Genomic DNA, 15,790 nt, shown 5'->3' with positions numbered 1-15,790 from the left:
ATTCTGTAAGCGATAAAATTCGGACAGTACATCTGGAGATTGTGGCGAAGCCATTACACAAGTAAGTTTTGGTTGGCAGGAGAGCCAACACTGTGTTACTAGAAGGAGGCCAAAAGACACATGTTTTAGCTCACGCAGGCTGGCGTGAGGTCTGCAACAGGACAAGGAAATTAGAATTTAGAAAAAAGGACGTAGCTGGTGGAATGGTTCAAATGGCTCTGAGCACTATGGGACTCAACTGCTGTGGTTATCAGTCCCCTAGAACTTAGAACTAGTTAAACCTAACTAACCTAAGGACATCACACACATCCATGCCCGAGGCAGGATTCGAACCTGCGACCATAGCAGTCCCACGGTTCCGGACTGCGCGCCTAGAACCGCGAGACCACCGCGGCCGGCTGCTGGTGGAATACTTAACTTTAATCCATTAATGGTGAACGTCAGTCTGGACGGTACATGATTCAATATCAATAGTACTGATAATGGCGCCTTGCTAGGTTGTAGCAAATGACGTAGCTGAAGACTATGCTAAGCTATCATCTCGGCAAATGAGAGCGTATTTTGTCAGTGAACCACCGCTAGCAAAGTCGGTTGTACCACTGGGCGAGTGCTAGGAAGTCTCTCTAGACCTGCCGTGTGGCGGGACTCAGTCTGCAATCACTGATAGTGGCGACACGCGGGTCCGACGTATACTAACGGAACACGGCCGATTTAAATGCTACCACCTAGCAAGTGTGGTGTCTGGCGGTGACCCCACACTCACTTCTCTGGTAATCAGGTACGATGTTCTGCTTCACATCAGTGTAGCCAGTAAGACCCTCAAGACCCTTGACATAAATGTTTCTGAGTCCGTGGAAATGCTTGAAAAAACGAAAGCATATTTTGAGACTTGCAGAACAGAAGAAAAGTTTGTGTCCTTCTTGACAGATTCCAAAGAATTGGCTATAGTATTAGAGCTAGAAGATCTAACGTTACCATGGATAAGTGTTTCCCGGTGATGAAGTAAGAAGCCAATACACTATACCTATGAAGGAAGGGATGAGACAATAGATGACCCAAAAGAATGTTACAAGATTGAATTCTACTATTTTCTTGTAGATATAGTAATCACATCTTTGGATGAGAGATTCAATCAACTGAAATCTCATTGTGATTATTTTGATTTTCTCTACGACATCGGCGACTTGAAGAATGCACCTCCTGACAGCCTGGACACAAAGTGTAGAAACCTCACAGCGATTTTGCAAGATCATGAGTCAAGCAACATTAATGCACTGGTGTTGATGGAAGAACTAAAAGTGCTTTCAACATTGTTGAAATCTGGAATAGGTCCAAAGTTTATAGGAAGACATAATTTTTGCCCTAATGTTAACATTGCTCTGAGAATTCTCCTAACACACCCAGGCCGGCTGCGGTGGTCTCGCGGTTCTAGGTGCACAGTCCGGAACCGTGCGACTGCTACGGTCGCAGGTTCGAATCCTGCCTCGGGCATGGATGTGTGTGATGTCCTTAGGTTAGTTAGGCTTAAGTAGTTCTAAGTTCTAGGGGACTTATGACCACGGCAGTTGAGTCCCATAGTGCTCAGAGCCATTTGAACCATTTTTTAACACACCCAGTGACAGTTGCGAGTGGAGAGAGGAGTTTCTCAAATCTGAAATTGATAAAGACATACCTCCTATCAATGATGAGCCAAACTCGTTTGAATGATATTGCAACAATATCGATTGAGCATGAGCTTGCAGAGGACTTAAATTACACAGATCATGTGAAAGAGTTTGCACAAGCAAAAGCCAGGAAGGTTCGATTTGTCTAGCATTTTTTAAAATTTTTATATTATGATCAGTGTCTCGGTTATTTACTGGGTTGTTTCTTATTTTGTTCAACATTAAATGGTTATTGTAAATATTCTTGTTCAAACCAAATTATCGTTAAATTGTAAATATATTTTGTTTTCTGTTGAATACATTATCTGTTCACAACCATTGAAAAATGTTTACGTTAACTGTAAGGTCATGCCGCGCGCGATTAGCCAAGCGGTGTAAGGTGCTGCAGTCATGGACTGTGCGGCTGGTCCCGGCAGAGGTTCGAGTCCTCCCTTGCGCATGGGTGTGTGTGTTTGTCCTTAGGATAATTTAGGTTAAGTAGTGTGTAAGCTTAGGGACTGATGACCTTAGCAGTTAAGTCCCATACGATTTCACACACATTTGAACATTTTTGTAAATTCACAAGGCTTATTAAAATTAGCTAGATTTCTTCAATCAGGTTTGACTCCATTTTTGAGCTGGTGCCCAGCGACTGTTTTGTACAAATCTGTACAGAATGTCAGCAATCAGTCGCAATTTTTGTTTTTATTTTCCAGATCTACATATATTTTAAGCACAGTGTGGCTATTCTCAATGCTTTGAGTTATGTTTACATCTATACTGTCAACATGACGATTTAGATGTAAGTACATATTAAAAGCTTTGAGACTGGCCACTCAGTGGCCGAAACCTAGGTAGGCGGCACTTGGGCTTGCGCCAGCCCTGTATGTGCCTGTCATTTAAAATCATTTTGAAGCCATATGCCTAAAAAAATTTGTTTCCAATGAGGGTGTAATTCCACTGGCATTTATTGTCACAAAGTGTTGCAGGCTTGTTTTGGAAGTGTTTACTATTAGTTTATTTCCTCCAGACCAATCATTTAGCTGGTCTGTAGCTTTATTTATTTTTTCTTGTAGCTGTGTTTGTTTTTCCCCTGTAAGAAAGATGCTTGTGTCATGTGCGAACAAAATATTTGGTTGCGATTCTATGCTAACATCTAGGTCATTTATATATAGAAGGAAAAGAATAGGCCTGAGAATGGGTCTTTGAGGGACTCCAGTTTTAATTATTCCTGAATCTGAAAAATATGTTCTAGTGCTGTAATTTAGTTCATATGTTATTACTACTTTTTGTTTCCGATTTCTAAGGTATGAGGAGAACTTTTTTAATACGGTGCCTCTAATGCCATACTTTTAGAGTTTTTTCAACAAGATTCTGTGTTCCAAAATGTCAAAAGCTTTGCTCACATCTAAGAAAATATCAGCAGCATTTTATTTATTATCCATTGCTTCTAGAGCATTTTGTAAGAAATTATATATAGCACTGATTGTAGATTAATTTTCCAAAAACCGTGTCGGTCATCAGTGAGGATTTTGTTCTTATCCAGAAATTCAATCAATCTGTTATACATGATTCTTTCAATGAGTTTGGCAAAAACTGACAATAATGAGACTAGTCCATAGTTTTCCAAATTTGCAATTTTAAGACAATCAGGAAAGGTTCCAGTTCAGAAAGATGAGTTGAGTATTTCTGCAAGGGGTGTTGCAATGTTTATAATACATTCCTTTGTGATGAAGTCTGGAATACCATCAATTCCTGAGGACATGTTTCTGAAAGGTTTTCGATATGTGAATGATTTCGTTTGGGGTGTCATAGAGATAGATTGAGTGGAGACAAGAACTTACTTTATTCTGTTGGTTAATTGAGCTATCTTTCTTATTATTAATTATTAGGTTTTTTTATTGTCTTCATAGTACTGCCTGAAAAGATTTGCAATCTGCTGTGGGTCAGTAATTCTCTTGTTGTCACAGTTCAGTGTGATATTTTCCTTTTTACTATTTCCTTCCTGCTTTATTACTTTCCAGATTGCTTTGCTTTTATTTCCTGACTCTGATATAAACTTATCATTAGCCATTATTTTTGCCTGATGTGTGACTTTTTTGTACATCTGAATGCATTTTGTGGTATATATGTTGTGGTTTTTTCTGTAACTGAACAGTTTTCTTTGTATGTTGCTTGAGACTTTTATGCCACTTTTTATCCATGACTTTTCTTTTAGATTGGTGTTCCTTACCACCTGTGTTTTCAGAGGAAATACTGTTTCAAAATAATAGTTGAAGATGTCAAGGAACTTTTCCAAATTTTTGTTGGTGTCATGCAACTGAGAAACTTCTTCCCATCTTTCTCTTGATAACAAGTGATTGGATGTTTCTATGCTTTGTGTGTTGAAACTTCTTGCAGTCACAGTCCTTTTATGGTTTTCTCTGGGTAGTAAACAGTCTGAGGGGACTACCACATGAGCTTCATGATCACTAAAATTGACACATTTTGCAGTATAGGGTGTGTTAACAAATATCTGGTCCACAGTAGTGGCAGAAGTTTTTGTAATTCTTGTCAGGAGTTGCAGTCATTTGTCTTTTTTCCTACTCATTGCAAGAAAGTCAGTGTTGAAATCCCCACAAAGTACTACTGATTTCTTGCCTACATGTATCCTATTTGTAATGTTTCAAGTTTATTGATAAATGTCTTCAAGTTCCCATTTGGAGAGTGATAGATACACATAACAACTATTTTTGCACCAATGATTTCTACAAGAGTTTGCTTCAAAGTCTCTTTCTGTATTGAGCCACTAAAAACTATCAATAGTTTTGAATTTCAACTCACTTTTAATAAAAATAGCAGTACCTCGATTTTTGTATTTTCTTCTACAGAAGTAGCTTGCAAGTGTGTAGCCTGGTATTGTAAATGAAGCAATCTGATCCAGCTTTAACCAGTGTTCTGAGAAACATAGAACACTGACAAAATGCAGTGTAGTGTTTAGCAAAACCTCAACATCTGAAACCTTATTTGTGACTGACTGAACATTTTGGTGGTATATGGAGAGACACTTGTCACTGCAATTTATTTGTCTACTAGATTTTAAATTAACATCCAAATTTCCTAAGGGCATTATTATTACATCACTTACCTCAGTTTTGTTTGGAAGTATTCTGGCCATAAAAAATCAGGTGCTTAGAGTCTTCTTTTGTCTCCTTGACTTCCGAATGCTTTCTGCTCCTGAGATGTTCAGCCATGTGGCTGTCTCTTTAGTGGTGCTGTTGTTAGCTGCTTGCACCCAATCATTTCTGCAGATTTTCTTAGCTCGCTCAAACTCGTTGGCTGCTTCCGTTTGATGGTTTTCTGTCTCATCTGGCACAGAGATAAATGGTCCACTTCCAGCCTTGAGAGGTGCCACTTCTGTTACCACACACTTTGTATTTATAGACTTAGACACAACACATTTGTCGTTGAGAGGTATGGCTACCCAAATATCCTGCTTCAGGTATAATTTTTAAACTACTATTTCTAAAATCTTGTAAATAATGAATTTCTTTCCCACTCTGTTGAGATGGAGACCATGATTTGTGTGGAATCTTCTTCCAAGTCTACTTATATCCAAGAATGTTGCATTTTTAAACTGTCTGCAGATATTTTTAATATCTTTGTTTGCTTTTCATACCTCTTCATTTACACAGGACCAGTTTGGTAGGTCACAGCAATGTGCAACTGAGAAAACAATCACATTTGTGTTTCAGGACTCGAGCAATCTTCACTTAAGAGAAATCATGAGTTCTTTGCTATGTCATATGTTCCAGCAAGGGAAACAGAGAAATCATTTGTGATCAGTTCCCATACTTTTTCATGATTTACTGCAGTCACAGATTTGAAATTGGCACCTGGTTTCACAATGGCATTGATTTTGTAAGTACATCTGTTACTTAATTTGGTGACTATTCCTCATCCTTGACTATCTGTAAACAGATCAATTTTAGCTGCGCTTGTTAAGGGAAGTTTACATAATTCAAAAATACTATTGTGGACTGCTATTCTTTCTTTTGAACTAGTCCCCTTGATCATTTTTCCGATGGGATATTGTGTGAATGTTCCTATAGTCTTCTTATTGTCAGTAGAATTTTTCCTTAAATATAATTTTCCATTTCTATATTGATATAGTCTCACAATTTGATCTTACATTGTGAAAATTGGTCAGCAAATAATTAACAGAAAATACTCTAAAACAAATCTACATTTTTTTCTATTTTTTGCCATTCAGTTTTAAATGCAGATAATGCATATATTTCTATCTAAATTTATAGCTATTTTATTATTTTTATGTAAATGATATTGCACCATAACAGGAAGTTTCCAGTTTTTATATTTACACATATTGTAACCTTTGTTATCAGATAATATTACTTCAAATGACATTCCACAAACTAAATCTGACATATAAGCAGAAAAACAGAAATTGTCTTAACATTATTGTGGCTGATGGTACGTTCTGGAATATTCTAGAATAAATTACTTGTCTTGTATTATGTTTTCATTGCACCAACTGCATCAGATTGTTTTTCAGTTCAGTAGGATTCAGATATATATTCTGTTTAACTTGGCTTGAGTTAACACCTACAGAAACTCTTTCAAATTCATGCTGAGCTCTGAGTGTTCTGTTTTGATATTTACTTGTGGCATTTTGGAAACTTGTGTGAAATGCAAACAATTAATGAGACAAAAGAACTATTATGTCCATACCAAGTCATTTCAAACCCTGGTCATTAAATTGGATATTATGGAACACCTTTTCACCACAGAACACTGACTCCTTGTCAAAGTTAAGTGAACTTTCCTAAATATATGTTTCATACAATATCTCTTGGACTTACAACTGCATTGGTGGGCAACAACTGTTTCAAGCAATGTCAACAAGATTTACATCTTATAAGCTAAATCATAGTAAGTCCATGAGTTTATACACTCTTATAAGTCATCTATATGCACACTACGGTTACACAGATTATGTTGTCACTGAATGTGGATTTGACATACGGTTGCCAGTGATCCATTCTGTCTGACATAATCCATAATGCATCATATAGATCACAGAAATTCATAACACTTGAATTACATAAATAAATGGAGTAGTCTCCAGGTGTTAGCTAGAGTGTTGTCCCCCACAAATTTCAATGATGGGTGTCTTTAATGTCAAAGACACAGATGTTGACAGGAGTATGAGACAGGCTGTAATCAACCATCATCTGGGCTTTTATGTACTTCATCTTATGACATAGCCCACTGCACACAGTCTCCGTAAACTACATTTTAACACTATGTTTAACATTCTTGATTTTCATTACTGCATCTCTGTGACTGCCTGATTCTATATCTACATTTACACGTTTGAATCCACTGACAGTCAGGGTGTATGTGGTGGCAAATAGTACACTGTAACCACCATGCTGTGGCTTGATAGGTGTGGGTGCAGCAAACAGTTATGTGTCCTGTTCAGAAATATCAGGTAACCCATCTGCATGCTGCTATGGCTAGATGAGCAATGGCACAGCAAATACGTGTATGTCTTGTTCCAACATATCAGCTAGTGCTGCAATGGGGTGCTGTTGCACAGTTGAAAAAAGAAAAATTGTAAGTACTTCCAAAATTACACACATACCCAATGATTAATGCAAGTATAATTGGTTAATACCTACATGTCAGGTCTCCTCCCTTATTCTGCCTCATGGCAAATCTCTGATGCTGATGCTTCATGATACTCTCACTGCTGTAAATAGAACATACGTGACACACAAGTGGCCTAGAGAGGGAAGGGGAGGAAGAGGGGGTAGGATTGTGGGAAGGGAGGGGGAAGGAGAGGAGAGAGATTGACATTGAAGCTAAAGAGGGCATTGACTCTTTAGTGAAGTTCTGGCAACAATGCAGCCTTGAACCTTGACCTTTTGGAGATCTGGTTGTAATGCAGAGTGGGCACATTCTCTCTTTCATCCATCTACTAATGATGCAGGAGACAATCTGAGCAGCTCTCTTACATTGTTAGCAGATGGCATTGTCATTTACTATATAGTAAAGTCACCAAATCCAACTGCAGATCGTTCTGGACAGGATATCTGTACGCCACAAAAAGCGGCAATTGGCCCTCAACAACAAAAAGTGTCAGGTCCTCCACACAGATATTAAAAGGACAATCAATCACTCAAATATTGCACCTTTCTAGTAAACTTCAGAATCCAAGGCCAAGCAGGCCAGCTTACTATCTATGAAATTGCGCTGCTAGGGCCAGAACAGTACCAAGGCAGCGTGGTGCAAGACAACAGCCTGGCGCTGTGGCAAGTGAGGTTATCTCATGCAACACTGTGAGATACCACTGCCTCAGCCACTCTACATGACCAGAAGTGGTGCCTTGTTATTACAGAACAGAGCAGAGTGAGAATAAATACTAGCCATTCCAGCCTAACAGGATCTGTTTTCGGCTGCTGCCTATGCCGAGAACTACTCCACACCAGCTACTGGCGCAATGTGGATCACCCAGTCTCCTGTACAACTAGCTGCCACCTTCACTATCTGCTGGTCTGTGTGCTGCTTGTAGACATGATGCTGCTGGTGCCTGAAACAGTTAGGGTCTCCTCCAAACTGTCATCAACCGCCTCCTCTCCCAGGGGATCCTGGATGTGCAGCCTAAACCCTGGTGCACCTTGTCCCTGACCTACTGCCACTAGCTTCTGGCAACCAGCAATACATGCTTTACTGTTGGTGGAATGCCTGATGCAGCCGCATGTTGCAAAATTTGCTCACCAACCTGAGACAACCATCCTGGTGCTAACAGAGCTACCAGCCCATCGCAATTGGTGTTGGAAGAGCCAGTGACATCAAGAAACAACATGAGTTGGCTTACAGAATTGTCATCACAGTGTGCTAAGCGAAGACAAACATTTTTTCTCCTTTCCATCCTTGAAATTTGCAATGACAGAACACACAGACTGGAGGGCTGGTTTTAATGTTCGGTTCATGAAAGTTGACTAAGGTATAGATTTGATCAAATTTATAGAAACATCAGAGAGAAATGTGGGAGTATGCACCCAGTTAGCTGTACACAAGGTAATTTTCTGGGGAGTAGTACCCCCTCATGTGTAGTCATCAAGAGCAGTTTGTTTTAAGTGTAGAAAACCTAGGCATTATATTGGAGAATACTTTGAGTGTGTGTGATTGGTGCTCAGGGGTAAAAGATTAAGTAGTGTTGAAAGAGTGTTACTGGGTTTTTAATGTGAAATGTTTACCTATGTTTGTCCTGTAGGCTTTACAATGGGTAAATCAGAACATGTAGTCACCATTCCAGAAGTGCTTCAATCTTTATTAGACCAAGTGTCTCAGATGCAGTCACATAATATAGACTTGCCATTAGATACTTTGAAAGAAGGCAGATGCTCATCCAGTTTATCAGTACTCATCCTAGATGCTAGTACCACTAGTTGATCTGTTTTTTGGTAAAACCAGAGAGGATGCATTAAAGTTTGTCGATAATTTGTTAACACCCACAAAACTGGGTTTTTTGTCAGAGTTGTTACATATGGCCAAACTACATTTGATAGGAGATGTAAAAATATACATGATGTACCCTGAGGACCTAAAAAATGATCAAACATTTGAAGTGCTGAGGAATGGCTTAATACAGTGGTACAGAAGGAAGAACAGTTGTAGATATTATTTGGAGCAGTTACCTGGTGTGTCACAAAGGTAGGATAAGGAAACTCAGTGTCAATAATAAGGTTCTTCTGTAGGAAACAAAGCAGAGGAACTGCACACACGTTACAGGGATTACTATGCACCATTTACAGAAAACTACAGACACCATTTCCTAAGGACTTAACTGGAGTCATCGGAATGGCAATGGTTTTGCAAGGAGTATGCAATAAGTAATACAACCCATTTTTTTTTCTGAACGCAGCTTGGTTTCGTTTAGGATTCTAATACACCATATTATTCCCCACTCTTTTGACTACAAAACCCCATTTTAGACATAATCACCATCCAATGTGATAGTGTTAACCACCTTACTGGGAAGGCCTGTATGCCTGCATGGTACCACCCTACCATTCGACATTGGGGCCAATGTTTTGCTGCATCAATAATCTCCCCATCATCCACATACTGCTTCCCATGCTGTGCAACCTTCCTTGAGCTGAACAGATGGAAGTGGGAAGGTGTGAGATGTGGACTGTAGGCTAGGTGAGGGAGAAGAGTCTGATGAAGTTTTGCGAGCTCCTCTCAGGTGTGCAGGCTTGTGTAAGTCCTTGTGTTGTCATGGGGGAGGAGAAGTTCACTTGCATTTTTGTGGTAACAACCATGCTAAAGTTGTTTCTTCAATTTCCTGAGGGCAACACAGTACACTTTAGAGCTGATCATTGCACCCTGAGGGTGGTCATCAAACACAATAACCCATTCAAAGTCCCAGAAGGTCATTGCCGTGACTTTACCAAATGAGGGTGTGGCTTTAAACTTTTCTTTGGGTGGAGGTGATGAGGCACCACTCCATAGATTACCAATTTGTTTCTGACTTGAAATGATGAACCTATCGTTCATTGACTGTGATGATATTTGACAAAAATTTGTCACAATCGGCCCCATAATGTGCAATAAATTCTGCACAGATGACCCTTTGTTGCTCTTTATAGTCTTCTGTTAGGCAGCAAGGGATCCAGTGGGCCCACACCTCTGACAAGGGAACCTCCCCATCACCCCCCCTTAGATTTAGTTATAAGTTGGCACAGTGGATAGGCCTTGAAAAACTGAACACAGATCAATCTAGAAAACAGGAAGAAGTTGTGTGGAACTATGAAAAAAAAAGCAAAATATACAAACTGAGTAGTCCATGCGCAAGATAGGCAACATGAAGTATAATGTGAGCTCAGGAGTGCCGTGATCCCGTGGTAAATCTGATGGGGGTGCGATGGGGAGGTTTCCTTGTGAGTACCCAAACTGGTGGAAAACTGTATCAGATTGATTTATTGATTGTTGACTGAAGGGAGTTATGGGACCGAACAGTGAGGTCATCAGTCCCACAATTCAAAAGATATGTTTGCAAGTGGCATCTGCGAAAAGTAGTTGTATTTAGTTAGTGGAGTCAAACTAAAAAGTGAGGAGGCTAAATCATACACAATAGAAAGTATAAAACAGTAGGCTAAATCTAAAATCTGGGGAACAGAGGGATAAAAGAGCAGCCTTTGCACGCAGGAGTGGTCATGGGTCCCAGACCCAGAAAACACGAAGAGTGGCCCTGACCACAACCACCCTACCCCTGCTCCAGGTGGAAAGCAAAAACTCATAACTGAAAATAAAAACCACTTTCACGAGGGAAACTGAAGACCAGTTCAGACATCTGTAAATTGCCCGCTAATATTATAGGCAAGGAATTTGGAAGGCCATACATAGTATGAAGGGCCAAAAGAAGGGGACATTCCACCAATATATGGGATCCATCAGCCTGGCTCCACAACCACATCATGGTGGTGGCTCATTATGCAAGAGAAAAGAATGGGTGAGCGTAGTATGACCGATACATAGATGGCATACCACAGTGAACTCCTTCTGAGAGGAGCGGAAGAAAGAGCACCAAACTGCAGTAGTCTCCTTGATTGTGCAGAGTTTATTACTGAGAGCAGCAGTGCACCAGATGTCATTCTACTTTTGGGCAAAAAGAGATTTGATGTGAACCCAGATATTGGCACCTGGAATCCTGAAAGAGAATGGGGGGTAAGTATCTGCCTCTCTAGCCAAACGGTCAGCCAGTTCATAGCCCTGGGATGCCCACATGACTTGGGACCCAGAGAAAGACAACTGAGCAGGTGGCACAGCCAAGGGCAGAGAGAAGCTCGTGGATATCAGGGACCAAAAGGCAATGAGAGTAGCATGGTCTATAGCCTGCAAGCTCCTCATTGTGTCAGTACATATTAAAACACTGTGCAGGGAGGCCTGAGTAACAAAATGGAGGGCCCTGTTAATGGCTTGCAGCACTGCTGTGAACACACTACATGATCTCAGCAATAAATAACATTCCATGTCAGTAGGAGATGTAAAAACTGATCCCACCTTATTTATCATTTTAAAACCGTCAGTATGGAAGATGGTAGCACCCTGAAACTCCTCAGGGATGGAACATACAAGATGCTGGTATATCATAGGGGAGATGGAGACCTTAGGCCACTGGGATACTGGAACAGGTCTGTCCTAATCCATGGTCGAAGGCACTAACCAAGAGGGCAGAGGTATGGGAGGAAATACACGGGGCACATTCCAGTGACTGGAGATGGAGGTCCCGACAGAGGAAAGTGAGATGCATTCCAGCTGGCAATCCCACCTAAGGGCAGGTATCAGGAGAAAGACATCTCTCATTTGCAAAGGGGATGGGGTACACGGCATGATCAGGGAATCATCGAATGGTGATTGCATAAGGAACCAGGAGTTGGCTCCATCATATTTGTAGAGGGGGAATCTCCACTTCTACGAGGAGGCTGTCAACATAACTAGTGCAAAACGCACTGATAGCCAGATGCACCCCATAATGATGAACAGAGTGAAGTAGATTCAGAGTGGAAGGAGCCACTGAGCCACAAACCTGACAACAATAATCTAGTCTGAACAAAACCAGAGCATCGTAAAGATGGAGCAGAGTAGCACATTCTGCACCGCAAGATGGGTGAGCCAGGAGGTGGAGAGCATTAAATTTCCACATGAATGTAGCCTTCAGGTGAAGAATATGGGGCAGCCACGTCAGCTCTTTATTGAAAAGAAGGCCCAATAAACGCAACTGCGCTACAACATCTAGGCATTTTTAAATAAAGTTCTTGATTGGGCTGTACTTAGGTCTACAGCAAAAATGCATAACCTGTGTTTTGGAGGGAGAAAATTGGAAACGATAGGAAAAGGCCCACATAGAGGCCAGTTGAATGGCACCTTGGAGCTGGCATTCAGTAGTTGCTAGCAAATGGGGCCTGCACCAAGATGCAAAAATTGTCAACATACAGTGCTGGAATAACCAGAGGCCAAACAAGAGGTACAAGCCCATTGATGGTGATGAAGAAGAGTGTGGCACGTAACACAGTACCCCGTGGGATACCATTCTCCTGGGTCTGGGGGTGCTGAGTGAGGTGCCAAATCGAACCCAGAAGAGCTGGTGGAATAAAAACTCATAGATAAAAATCAGAAGGGAGCCACAAAAGCCACAGTTATGGAGAGTAACTAAAATGAAATGGCACCAAGTCATGTTGTATGCCTCACGTAGGTCAAAGTAGACTGCGACAAGGTGTCAGTGGTAAGGAAAAGCCCATCTGATGCTGTTTCCAATCTGACTAAATCATCAGTTACAGATTGTCCTTCCCAGAAGCCACATTGATACAGGGACAAAAGGCACCGAGATTTGAGTACCCAACAATATCGGAAGCTAACCATCCTCTCAAGCTGTTTACAAGGTACATTGGTCAGTCTAATCGGTTGGTAACTGTTGAGAGATGATAGGGTTCTTCCTGGGGTTAAGAATGGGGATAAAACTATGCTCTCTCACCATTGCTAGGGTAAGGCACTTGTGAGCCAAATGTGGGTTTCCATGAAGGAAACATAGTGATCCCAGCATTACTTTTTACTCTGGTTAATAAGGTAGCGGTCCTTAGCATGGAAACACTTAAAAGTGATATTATTGATTTGTGAAGAGTGTTGTTTACATTGTTGCAGTGGCTTTCGGCAGTGATGGAGAGCGACTGTGATGTGCTTGGTCCACCACAGTACTGGTGGATGACATGGGGCACCTGTGGACAGGGGGATAGCAGAGCCAGTGGCATGAAGGATAGTGTCAGAGACATCTTGCACAACCAAAATGGTTCAAATGGCTCTGAGCACTATGGGACTCAACTGCTGTGGTCATAAGTCCCCTAGAACTTGGAACTACTCAAACCTAACTAACCTAAGGACAGCACACAACACCCAGCCATCACGAGGCAGAGAAAATCCCTGACCCCGCCGGGAATCGAACCAGGGAACCCGGGCGTGGGAAGCGAGAATGCTACCGCATGACCACGAGATGCGGGCTTGCACAACCACATCAGTGCAATCTGAGAGAGAGGTGTCGAAGTTGTGAGGCAACGGGCGAGTTGTGGTGCCTTGAAAATATTCTAAGTTTGGAGTTGGCGTGGCTGCACGGGCTGTTCGGCAAGCCAGAGCTCATCAGCAACCACGTGGTGCCGAACAGCAGCCAGAGCAAGTGGGGTAGCCCCAGCACGTGGTCCAGGCCGAGTGCGTACCTGGGAATTCCATGTTGACGCTGTGTCAAGGAAGGTACTTTGTGTCAATGAAGGAGATTTGTATCTGGGAGTGCCAAAGATTGCAGAATTTGTGAAACCATAATGGCAGACATTTCACAGTTCATGTAGAAATTAATAGAAGCCAGAGGACTCATGATATCTCAAAAAGAAATATGTACATTACCATTATTTACACGACAATTCTGATGGTGTAATCAGGTTTTCAATATATTTATTAGTTTGAAGTTTAGTATCTGAATGTAAATTATGGAACACCCAGCAATGAATTTCCAAAATCTAAATGGTTCATCTGATTTGGTCAATCAATGTGTCTTTAGAAAGCTATTATTGTAAACCTAAATTGGTATGAATTACAGGCATGTAACTTGAATAATACATGAGTTATTGGAGGCCAAAGTGGCCGATTCTATTGATTGTGTCAGGCCAGAAGTACTCCACATCACATGAAAAAACGGTAGCAGCATGCTTATAAATATATATTTATTCATCTATGTCTTTGTTTGTATCCAATATATACTATTCATAAATAAATTGGTCAAATATTTACTGTGTTTTAGAAAGCACAGAGACATTAGGCTACTGGCCTACTTTTGCTTCTATTCCTTTCATGTATGTTTATTTAATTTGTTTATGTATTTAATAATGTGTGTTAGAGCATGATTATGGTCCAGCCATAGGAATATTTATTTAATTTCAAGTTATTTAAATGTAAATTGAGTATTTTGTATGTGTTTCAATATGTTTGTGAGTGTGTGTTGGCTTGAAGACTTGGCGGGAGCACTCTAGCCAATCACAGCACTCGTTACTATGGTAGGTGACTACCGAAATCAATGGAGAGACTGTATGGAAGTGGGGGAGGAGCATCAGGTTGCACAGGGCAGAGAGTGCTGGATGTGAAGGTGCGATGGACAGTCACAGGAAATACTTGGAGAGTTCTGAGCAGTTTTCGTGTAGTCAGGGGAGATAGAAATATTTCATAGTGCACTTGTGAGATTTACATGGCTTCTGCAGTGAAGACATAGTATGCATTTAGAAGTGAATATCACCCGAGCTATGTCATTGCTCATAACTAATTACGTGAAGTAGGAATCTATTGTTTCCCTGTTAATCAACTTATATTTTTTTAAATTGTGTTTCTACACACCAAGCAGGTTTTTGAGCAAGTAGAAATGGTTGTGATCAAGTGCTGTCCCTCACAATTTATGCTGAGAGAGGTCTCCAAAACGAGACAAAAACCAGTCTGGTTCTCATGGATCTTATATCAGCCCATGATACATTATGGATTGAGGGGCTACTGCTCAAGCTAACTAGTGTCATCACATTCAGATATTCTCAAAAACATGTTAACATACAGCAAAATCAAGGTTTCACTTCATGACACTCACAGCAAGAGCATGGTTCTGAATAATGGCCTGCAACAAGGTTCAGCACTATCACTCACTCCTTTCAGTCTCTACAGGATGTATCAAAAAGGATGGCGCAAACTTACATGGCTGAAAGTACATGATAATAGAAGCACAAATGTCAATTAAACATGGGCTCTAAATTGCATACCTTTAGAGCTATGAGATATTTTTGATTTTCAATACTGTGAAACAGTTCTCTTCTACTGCAAGTTCTTTGTTTTCCATATTTTTTGAAGTGGTAGTACAGACGAAAACAAGGAAAAAATGTCCAGTAAACATGTGCTCTAAAATGCATATCTTAACAGCTATGGGCACCTGTTCATCTTTGGTACTTTGGAACACAGCTGTTCTAATGAACAAGTGCTCATAACTTTTAAGGTATGCATTTTAGATCCCATGTTTACTTGACATTTGTGCTTCTATCATCGTGTACTTCCAGCCA

The sequence above is a fragment of the Schistocerca nitens genome, chromosome 3, assembly GCF_023898315.1.
Source record: "Schistocerca nitens isolate TAMUIC-IGC-003100 chromosome 3, iqSchNite1.1, whole genome shotgun sequence".
Lineage (NCBI taxonomy): Eukaryota > Metazoa > Arthropoda > Insecta > Orthoptera > Acrididae > Schistocerca > Schistocerca nitens.
Note: the sequence above shows the minus strand (reverse complement) of the source record.